Genomic DNA, 11708 nt, shown 5'->3' with positions numbered 1-11708 from the left:
GGTGTTTTATTTGTCACATAGAGAACATTGGTTTTCTAACTTAAAATCTTTGAGACTTATAATTTATCTAATTTAAAATTCAAGATACATACGTTTTGTTATCTTCTTTTTTTTTTCCTTACCTAAAATGGGTGTTCATTAAAAACTAAGCTAAACATTGTACCTAAACTCATGTAAAATGAAAAAAAGAAGAAAGTATAAATGATAAAATTTTCATTGTGTATGGTTGAAGGTATTTGGCGAAGAGATTCGATTGTAGAATATGTCATTATTCATTGTGAAAATTTAAATATTATGATATTTTAGTAAAACTCAGTTACTTATTGTTGGAAGATAATGATATTCGTTATTATTCTTAGAAGTTTTTAGCAAAGTGGATATTGCATTTAGCAAATAAATATTAAGAAACTATTATAGTATAATAGAAATTCATATATTAAATAGCAATCAAAATTCTAATATGAATAAGAGACAAACATTTTTTTTATGTAAATAGTTTCATGCTTCGTTAAATAAAAATTCTGTCTTAATTATCTCAAGAGGTAGGCACGTGCTGCCTAGTTAACCATATAAAAAGAGTGAAGAGACTTAGGAATGGTGTTTTTGGTTTAATCAAGTATAGGTAATCGGAGTTTAGATGTGTTTAGCAGATAGTTTGTTTCTTTAAAAAAAAAAAAAAAAGTTTGGGTGAGTCTAAACGGTGCGTTTCATATTCAACTTAAGAGAAACTCGAAGACGCCCAAAGCACGGTTTGAAATTTGAAAGAAGTGAGGGAGGCTTGCAGAGAGAGGGAGAGGAGACCAGATGAGAAGATTTTCTGTGCATAGCAGAGGCCAGAGATTCAGATGAACTCTAATTCAGGTATTTTATCTGTTACTGTTAGAATTATGATTTGGGTTTTGAGATTTTGATTTGCCATATTTTTTCCGTGGCAAATCATATAATATTAGGCTTTTAATTGAGAGGAATTAATTTATTCCTTAATCAACAAAAGCACACTCTTTTCTTCGGGTTCAGGGAAAAATTACATGATTTCAATGGGTCTACTCCAAGAAAGCATAAAATTACCATATGGTTGTTCAAAGGTTATGCTGACTTGTGCCACTCATTAGTACATCTACACTGTCACAAGTGTTAAAAAAGTCTTTTTGATGCCTAGACAAGTGATAATGGAGATGCATACTGCAAAGTTGGTTCCTATATGAAAATGGGTATAAGTTCTTTTAGTCATCCATATAATGGTTTGTTTATTCATGATGTTTCAGCATCAAATAACTCAACTTTTGACATGCTAAAGCAGAAGTATTGCTTTATGCCTTCTATATACAAGTTTTCTCCTTTTTCTCTCGGAGTTAATCTTCTATTGAAGATGTTAGTGCCAATAAGTCAAATGTTTGAATTTAATGTCAGGGAATTATTTTGTTTACATTTTACTAAGCATACTTATGTTGTTGAGTCTGTTGAAGAAAGAGACAGTAAACCTTAAAGAAAAATATACAAGAATTAGTTTGGTCTTTAGTGCTGAAGGTGGCCTCTGAAGCCATGTACCAGATCATTGGATAAATGACACTTTCTTTCACCTAATGCTTTTTAATGAGAGGTAGACCTGAAGTTTATGCTCTCCCATGAGGCAAGGCAGAAGTTTTAAGGTCTTTGCCACCTAAAGAGATTATATAGATAGCTTTCATTTGTACAATAAGAAGTTCTTTAAATAGTCTTTGTTAATGAATGCTTTTGGTAAGTTGCTTCTTTGAATATCTCTGCTTACCTTGTCAGGGGTGAATGCTGGTCACCCAACAACTGGTTTTAGTGGGTATGGTCAGTTGCCCATAGGTTTTACTTGCTGGAGGTGAGTCCAAAGGGCTCTTCTTTAGAAGGGTTTCCTACATTATCAAAAATAAAAATTTGCTTCTTTGAATACTGTGACAACCTCATTACAGGCGATTGTTGATTCTGGATATACAGGAATTCTAGGGTTGACATAAATAAATTGTATTTAGCCACTAATATATTTTGTCAATGGCTTCTAGGATATAGTGAAACTGTAGCATATATTGAATTTTGTTAATGGCTTCCAGCTGGTTAAGTGATTAGATGTGAAGCATGTTTCTAGTGGTTCCACCTTAAAGGGAGCAACTCTCAGTGCAAGTGACAATCATTTTAGAGTGAGATGTATCACAGCAGCAATTTAGAAAGTGTGACTATGGCATGCATTTTGAAGGTGTGTTCATCTAATTACATGCATTTTAGTTTCATTAGCGGGGTTTCTGCTGTTGTATGAGTTGTAAACTATGAAAATAAGGGTTAAGAGAGAAGTAGAAGGAAGAGAAAAATTACCCTATTAACTTGCTAATATAAAAAATAACTAGAACTCTTAACACACACACATATATATTGTTGCATAATGTTGATTGAATTATAAAATGCTTGTGCTTAAAAAAGCCACTAGGTGAGTAGTGCCATAGGTGCAATATTTCACGGTGTATACCACTTATAAGACCAAGCTAGTATGTCTACCCATTAACTAATGGCGATAGAGGCATTATAGAAGGCATATGCATCTTCCCAAAGAATAAGACCAAGTCTCATTTGGGGTAGTGCGTACGATGATGGTTTGCTGATTCTTCATTAGCCTTTAAATAGCAAATTGATTTGGTGTCCAGTGTAATATGCCTTCTAGATGTTAGGTTTTGGTCAAGCCTTATCTAACAGTGCATGTAATCCAAAGAATTTCTCTCATTTGCACCGGAGACATCCAAAAACATTATAGAAAGATTCTTGATGTTGACCAGTAAGAATCGACTATGTTGCAATTGTATCATGAGGGCATCCATGTGACCTCAAGCATTTGAATTTAAATAACTTGATGATATAATGACACATTGACACCCACTAAAGAAGTCTACACTTTCTTCTTACCCAGATGGGTTATTTGTGTCGATTAATATGGATGATTGATCCCTATTACTAGATATTTTGTCTTTTCCTTTTCTCTATTTGTGATTCAGTTGGTGATGTATTCATTGCTTATTGTGAGTTCTTTGTTCGAAGGGTATAATTGGACAGCATGGTAATGGCCCAGTTTGGGAGGCTACTTCTCTACGCACAATGTAGTGGTGTTGAGCTGTTCAGGTTTAAGCTTAAGTCTTTATTTTTGAGATCATTGTGTGAGTGGATTCTTGCATTTGGCTACTTCTCCATGCACAAAATAGTGGTGTTGAGCTGTTCGGGCTTGAGCTTAAGTTTTTATTTTTGAGATCCTTGTATGAGTGGATTCTTGCATTTGGCTGCATGAATTTTTCATTTATTCTAGATTATATAGACCAGCGTATTGTGTAGGTATTCTGTAGGTAAGCCTTTTTATACATCATGTATACCTTTTGTCTTTCCTTTTTTTCTCTTATCAATTTTGTTGTAGCTCCCCCTCTCCCCAACATTCCAAAAAAGAAAGAAAGAGAAATTGAAGTTATGAGACGGTGCTTGCTTGTGTTAGTCCATTATGGACAAGAGGTGTTATGAAGAAAGATCTTCAGAAAACTACCAATCAAAGAAAAAAAAAAGAATTTCAGAAAACTACACGAGACTTTCTCAGTCCATTATGAAGAAGAGTTTCGCCCAGAAAGATCTTCTGAAAACTATTACTTTTTAGGTGTAAATAAAACTTTATTAAAAAAAATGAAAAAGTACTGATAACACTGCTCCCCTGGTACACAGGCAGTGTACTAAGGGAAACAAAAAGCTAATCAAAACTACATAAATCTAAAAAATCCAAAAGGAAAGGAATAGAGAGACCACTCATAGCAGTCATCCATTGAACTCAAGGATAGCAAAAAGAATCATTTCAACTTAAGGATGTGATTTTCCTCTCCCTTGAGAGTTTGATGGTTCCATTCTCCAAATAGTGCACTACCCAGTAGAATAGCCCCCCTCCCAAAAAAATTTCTGTTTGATGCCAACCAACACCCCTGTTCCAACAAGCTAGCAACTCCACCACTTGTTTATGCATAAGCCAAGAAACACTAGCCGTGCAAACCTTAAGTGTCCATAGACTATAATCATAAGAACAATGAAGAAGGAGGTGATCCACCGATTCCAACTATTCTTATGCAGCATCAACACAAATATTATTCCTCTTCCTCAAGTCATCCAATGTGAGGATCTTCCGCTAGTGGCTGTCCAAGTGAAAAGAGCTACCTCAGAAGGAGCCTTCACCTTCCAAATACTTTTCCAAGGGAAAGAACGACTTCCTCTCGCTGTTAGAACTTTATAATATGACTTAACTTCAAAAGAACCATTCCTGGCAGGCAACCACACCATTCTATCTTCCCCATTTTGGCCAATATTAGTGGAGTATAGAAGAGAAAAGAAAGATTGTAAGCTCTCCAATTCCTGATCTTGAATTGATCTTATAAAAAGCACATTGCAATGGAGATCCCCATTTTGTCTACACAAATGATCTGCCACAAATGCATCTACTACTGTTTGAGAGAATAAAATTTTTTCTCAACATGAGTTATTTATTGGTCTACTACTGTTATGTAAATTTGTTGCTTGAGTGTACCTCTTTGTAATTCTCTATAATATTTTCTGTCTCATTGACTTAGGACAACGGGAAACAAAGTCAAATTATGTATGGAAACTCTGTTCAGCTTGTATTTTGAGGAATTAGGGTTAGGTTTTGGTGGGAAAAAGGCTGCAAAATTGCAAGGAATATAGGGTTTCTAATGGCGAAAAAGAATAGTAGGTCTTGAGGATGAAACCAGGCTGAAAGCCTGAGGGATGGGTTGCTTTTACAGGGATGTGAGCAGTAACCCTTGAACGGTAATTGGGCTGTTTTTTGGGTTATTTGGAACTATTTGATGGATTAGTGGTTTAGGATTTTGAAGTTTTTGATTTTAGGATTTTAAAGGTGATAAATCAATGTGTGTTTGCTAGGTTTAAATTTGATGGAAATGGAAGGACAAAAATGTAAACTTCTAGACATTACATCTAGAATTTCCTCGGTATCACAACTTGGAAAAGGTTGTATCCCACAAACCTTAAACAAAGCTTCATAGCTACCGAAAATTTATGAAACTTCCTCATGAATAGAAAGTATTACATACATATAAATAGATGACTAATACCTAATTCTAGTGCAACTTGTACTTCTTGACTCCTAATAAGAGTTGGACTCCAAGGACTTTCATTTGTGAGCCCAAACTAAATAATTAAACTCAAATAAAACCAAAATAAGAGCCAATGGACTGTCGGAACAGCGCTTCCTACAAACCAGAAAATTAAAAAATTACATTTGACACTGAAAATTAAATACAAGTATAAGAAATATGCCTGGAACTGTGTAATGCCCAAAAACATAATAAAATTTCTACTGTTACTCAGAAAACCAATACCAGTTAGCCATGCATTCTTCTAATGTTCTAAGGATAAAATGGCTTTCTTAGCAGTCAGTATTAAGATCTTTTTGAAGATCTGCAGTTTTGGTTTTCTGTGCATTGTGGATATCTTCAGCTACATGTTGTTTTGTTGTTTAGAGCTTCAACATTGTATTATATTATTCATTCTCTGTTTTGGTGCCAAAGCACTGTTTTTTTTATTACCATTCTATGTTTTGGCTTTTGCATATTATAAGGTACAAACTTTTGCTTTTGGCTTCTTATGCAGCCATTTTTGGATGTTAATAATGACGAAGACAGCTTGGAGCATGATGGAGACGGGTGGTGGCCCTTCCATAGTTTTTTTGAGCAACTCATCCTTGATATTTTAGATCCAGGCAAGCGATTTTTTCCCCCTTCTACCATTTTGTTTTTGGTTGGGGTTGGGGAGGAGGGGAGGGTGTTGTGGGTTCACAAGATAGATCTTTCATCGGGGTCATTATGCTTCTTATTCTTTGATATTTCTTTTCATTTTCAAGTGGTAGTTTCTCTGACTATATATGTTGATAGTTTGGGAGGTTCGCTGTGGTAGTGTCATGGCCTTGAGGGAAATTTTTACTCAACAAGGTGCTTCTGCTGGGGTGTTTATGCCTGACTTGAGCTGGGATGGTGCAGTTTTTGTTGAAGTAGAAGATCAAGGTATATCAAATACAATGAAGAGAGAGAGAGAGAGAGAGAGAGTTTGATTGATTGATTTGAATATGCAAGTTTCATCAGATGGGCTTCAGCCAAATCTGAGGAGGCCTAAGTTTGAAGATGTGTCATCCTCAACACAATGGCCAATATTGTCTCTTACAGTGAGGTTGGTAATTTTGATGTCTGCATGGAGGTTGATCATGGGTGGAATTGGCCTTTTGGGCTGGATAATGGCCAGTTGAATGTTACTTTTGTTAAGGCTGAGCCAGAATCTTTTCTTGATGGTGCATGATATATGTGTAAAGATGCTGCTGATACTGCAGAGATGAAGGGTTACGCTGAGGATAAGGTTTCCATTGGAAAAGCAGATATGCTGAAAAATATTCCTGAAAATTGTGAGCTGATGAACTTTGTTAAAGTAGCTAGGAATTCGTGGCTAAAAAACTGTGAATTTCTTCAAGAATGTGCAATTCATCTATTGTGTCTTTGACCTGTACGGTTTGATATATGTATATTTATATATGAACTACATACTTGAGTGATTCGGTTTCCTCTTAGGGTCCATTTGGATACAGTTTATTTTGCTGAAAACTGAAAATTGAAAGCACTGTAGCAAAATAATTTTTAAATGTGTGAATAGTGCCGTGAAACTTATTTTATTTTATTTTTTTTCTGAATAAAGTGGTTGTGGGTCCCATGAATAGTGAGTGAACAGTACTTTGTGTGCGTGAACAGTAACTTTGTCTCCTACCCAGAAACATGTGCATCCAAAAAAAAAAAAAAAAAGAAAAAGAAAAACGCCAGACGCAGACACGCTGGATTTTTCAGCCGGATCCAAACAGTCACTTAATCTATTCGGAATAGTAGACTATATATATTTCTGATCTGTGTTTGTGTTTGTGTATTCGTATATCAGTAAATTCAATTATTTTATTTTATTTTATTGCAGATTTGGTGATTATGTATCAGATCAGGTTGTTGCTCCTGTTCGGGAGACCTGTGCACAAGCATTAGGTGCCTTGTTTAAGTACATGCATCCCACATTAGTTCATGAAAGCTTAAATATATTGTGAAAAATGAAATGCAGGTAACTGTGACCTAAGGATATGCCTTTAGTGCTAAATAATATCGTTAAAGTTGGTACGTTTTCAAATATTCTCTTCTAACTAATAAAGTATTTATTCAATCCAAAAAAAAATACTATTCATGCCATTGACCCCCTCTTCCCTATCATTTTTCCTTTCCTACAATGTTTACTAACCTGTTACATTGCAAAAGAAAAAGAAAATTTGTCAATTCAATATATTTTCGTGATTTTTGAATGATAAGTGTTGGTGGTAGTCTATCATCAACTAGGGTAAGAACTCATCAAATCTAGTATTGCTCAAACTTTTACAATTGAGACCATATTGTAATGATGCAATTCAATAACTGTGAAGATAACTAATTTTGGCAAGTTATCACCAACCTCCTCTTTTTCTTTCTAAAATCATTGATGAGTTTACTCTCTCTAACGAATCTAGCAACATCAGGTGTTCTTTATTTAGCTATTCAATCATAGAGAACACAGGGTGTATACATTAAGAGTTTCCATATAGAAACTTTAAACTTTAAACTTTAAAGTCGAGCTCATTAAATTAGGCATTTGAGATTTTTTGATAGTATAGATGTTCCTTACACTCATAAGAGGTTTAGGATTTCTTTAGGTTAAAGAGGGAACTTATTATTCTTTTGCTTGATCGTAGAGTGATACTTATGATGGAATTTTTCTATACATGCTTTTTCCCATTTTCTGAATGCTTGGGTAGGTCTGTTTTTCATTATGGGTTCAAATTTTGAAGAACTTAAGTCTTTATACTTTGTACTCAACATACATGAATAATGACAAACTAAGGAATCTTTTGTGCTTGGTTCGTATACTACTGCTTAGTTTTCATATGAGATGGTTATTCAGAATAATCATTATATATTATAATGCTTTGTACATAGTCAGGAAAGATTCCTTTTGCATTTGTGAAATTATAATTGTTTTTATCTTACTGACGGCATTAATATTCCCCCCTAGAAGACAACGGAAAATTCTATTTAGGAGTTGCATACAGCAATTTTGATTGGGCATAGCTGATGCATGTGCTCCCACATTATGGGAGCTATTAGATATTTTATTGTCCAAGATTGTCATCATTCAAAGGAAGAATGTGCCAAAGGTAACTCCCCAGGTTTCCATTATTGTCATCTAAAGCAGATAGACTGTTATGTCATCCATTTAGTAGCATCTTGAAGTTCATGTGATATCAGAACAAGCTGGTGGTAATTCCATCCAAAACTGACTTTCTACTCTCTCTTCCCCAATACTAGTATTTTTTTCCTTTTTAGAATAAAATATCAAACTTTTATTAATAAACTATATGATATTCCTTCCTTAATATATTCACCTTTCTTCAAATTTTTCATAAAATTTGGGCATGATGTTGTCTATAGGAAAACTTGGTACTTGTATTTCAACTGCGGTCCACTAATGCATGAACAGGTTTGGGTCCTTCAGCTCTCTAACTCTCATTCTTGTGAAGGTTTTGTTTTGTTTTGTTTTTTTTGTTTTATTGCCCTTCCCCCAGCATAATATAATGCATGAAAGATAATTTTTTATTTTTATAAAATCCATTATAACTCACACAAAATTATTGATATTTTCCCAATATTACTTGAGCTTTAGCCAATGATGAATTTTTCCTCTATAATTTTAATAATTGTCCTAATAATTGCGCTCTTTTCTTGAAATCTAGCTTTTAATTGTAGTTCAAAATTCTAGCATTATGTATATTTTATGGTCAGTGCTTTCTAAGAAGTTCAGAAAAGTATATCTATAGGAAAACGGAAATTAAGGATAACAAATTACCAAGCACCTATGTCTTATTCTAAAATGAAAAAAAATAGACTTTTACATCAATACTAGCCATAATGTGCTCTCCATGATGAAATCCAATGCAGGGAAATAAGGAATAGGAAATATTCTGCTGAACTCAGTTAGGGCGGTGTAAGGACAGGAACAATTTTCTTCCCCTACTTTTGGCAAATACCAGAACCTGCAAATTATGAGGTGAGTTTGTAACTTTAATGTCATTTCATATTTTTTAAATTGGTACTTATGTATATCTCCAGTTAAATTCATTTAATATTGATGATGTTAAAGCCTTTCCAGAGTTGTGAGGCAGATCTGTTTCACTACTATCCAGCAAAGATAGATGTGCAATCCCTCTCTAGAAAAAGCTACGTGGAAGATTTGTCAGTGGTTGAGGATTTATTTTAACTTGTACACTTGTAAAACCTTAGATTACAGCCAAAGCTGGATATTGTTGCTGTTCACTTTGAAAGGAGGTAGAAGTAGTTGAGTGGCCCAGAGATAAAATTTATGAGTTCTCTCTTCTTCTCTTCTATCGTTTATTATTGCTCTTTCCTTTTTCTTTTTTCAATCTTCTGTACTATTTACTAAATTTGTTTTTCTTTCTCAAATTTGTCTGCTCTTTATGTTTCAGTGGCAAATCAACAGCAATAGGTAGTTTTGATGACCTTGCACACGCTATATGGAGTTCTTCAGTATGATGTATCCATTTCTTAATTTAATCTTTTACATGTTCATTTTGGAACTTCTTTTTTCCCCATTTTCTAATCAAAAGGATCTATTCTCGGGTTTCATTTTAAAATCTAAAGCTGAGACTGGATTACAGTTTGTAAAATCTTACTATGTTTTCTCTATTACTAAAGATTCTCATGTCCTGTTAAATTAGGGGGGTTTTTTTTGGGGGTGGGGGGGGAGATTCTTTTCAGGGTTGCAAAAGTAAATGTGCCTAATACTGAAACGCATACTCATTATTAGTTTTCAGTTACATACTCTGCATTGTGGTGTTATCTGACTTTGGTACTGTAATCTGGATCCATAAAAGAAAGAAAAATTATATTTTGTATTGTTAAAGGAGCTTGTTTCCCTCTCTCTCTCTCTCTCTTTTCTTTTTTGTTTAAAGGGTGTCAGACATTTTAGGTTGCACACAAATCAAACAATATGTGGGTGGTGGCCTAAGCTCAAGTTGCTGCCTCATCTATCCCAACAAGCGTAAGTAACATATTTTGAAATCAAAGAGTTAACAAGAGCGGATGACTTCCCACTATATTTGGAGAACCTTTCATTTATTTGATAACCTGTCTCTAAATAGTTGCAAGAAGCTGAGATATCTACCAGCAGGGGTAAGGGTCTGGTGCCTCACTAAATGACAGATGATGGTATTCCTTTATTTTTCAACTAGAGGACATGTTTTTCAGCTAGATAGTTCAAGATTGCCCATGTTCCAAATATCTTGATAAACACTTGGTTCTTATTCTAAGCTCAAAAGATCTAAAATTGATATTTTTTCTCAAATGTCCTTTTGTTTAACATATCACTTTGAGATAGACTAGCTTATGCACTTATGTTTTTATAATATACTTAAAATTTTCTTTTTAAAAAAATCGTGTGCTCATATAGTGCAACATATTCTCCTGAATAGCATACTTAGATCTTCAAATTCCTCCCTACAGCAGAAATCTGGTATATTCTTTTGGACAATCAATTCTTAAGTTCTTGAGATTATTTGTGTGATGTGTGTTTATTCTAATCTACGAACAGTTGTTTAATCTGGTCTACTAACAATGTATACATTGCTTAGGGATCTTTAGTTACTATTGTATTGTCTTCATTGGTAAGGGCTCTTCATCTATTCAAATTTTGAAACTTCACCAACGTTTGTTAATGTTCTGAATTCATATGAAGTTAGTTCTGAACTTGAGTGAAAATCTGTGACAAATTGTTTATTCTATTTTGATTATATTTGTAGATGAACTTAATATTCGGTTTACTGTACAGTGTACACTATATGGAAGTACAACTTGATATTCAAAACAAATTGAACAAGGGGGTTACAACTTGATACTCATGATTGGATTCCTTCAAGATTGTTGTGATTCTCAAGCTACATTAATTTTATTGTTTTGAGTTTTCTTTCTTATTATTTTTCCTCAAAAATTTTTGGTTGTAGGTCAACTAGAACCGTAATTTGAATGTATCTGCAATTGTTGATTGGGTATATTAGGTATCACCATCGACAAAGCATCAAGTAAGGCAGGGATGGAGCCAGAACTTTAAGTTAGGGGGCGGTTTTACTGTTAGCTGTATGCAGTGATTTCAACCTCTAATTCTGCCACTTAGTTGTTGAGATTTTTTTTTTTCTTCTTTTTGTAGTTAAGAACAAAATTACTTTTGTTTAGAATTTTTTGGCAAGGTTATTTATTTTGGATAAAATTAGTTAATTAAGCTTAATTTTGTTTTTAGTTTTACTAGTAATTTTTGTTGTTGAGCTAATTTTTTTTTTTTTTTTTTTTTTGGCTTGAATATTTTGTTTTAGATTTTACATCTATAAATTTTACTAGTAATTTTTGTTGTTGAGCTAATTTTTTTTTTTTTTTTTTTTTTGGCTTGAATATTTTGTTTTAGATTTTACATCTATAAATTTTTTTATGGTCACTAAAATGAGGAAAATACTAGAGTTGCAAGTTTTTTTTTCATAAATTACTTATGTAATAAGTTGTTACTAGTAAGTAAAAAAATGA

The 11708-nt window shown here is 33.6% G+C and overlaps 1 long non-coding RNA gene across 6 annotated transcripts; it reads left to right on the top strand.

Moving 5' to 3' along the window:
* Positions 1–587: 587 nt before the first annotated feature.
* Positions 588–11386, top strand: LOC112040930 (uncharacterized). Of its 6 annotated transcripts, none has more exons than XR_010627178.1 (8): positions 588–861; positions 3052–3132; positions 5665–6564; positions 7021–8601; positions 9060–9168; positions 9271–9624; positions 10108–10179; positions 10280–11386. It is a non-coding gene; the product is annotated as an uncharacterized LOC112040930 (long non-coding RNA). The 6 variants fall into 6 exon arrangements; XR_010627180.1 differs by adding an exon at positions 2079–2221 and having other exon boundaries at positions 10108–11386; XR_010627179.1 differs by lacking the exon at positions 10108–10179 and having other exon boundaries at positions 11138–11386.
* The last annotated feature ends 322 nt before the right edge of the window (positions 11387–11708 follow it).

This window comes from Quercus suber, unplaced genomic scaffold (assembly GCF_002906115.3).
Source record: "Quercus suber isolate HL8 unplaced genomic scaffold, Cork oak 2.0 scaffold_1023, whole genome shotgun sequence".
Lineage (NCBI taxonomy): Eukaryota > Viridiplantae > Streptophyta > Magnoliopsida > Fagales > Fagaceae > Quercus > Quercus suber.
The sequence above is the reverse complement of the archived record's forward strand: the minus strand, read 5'-3'. Positions and strand labels throughout refer to the sequence as shown.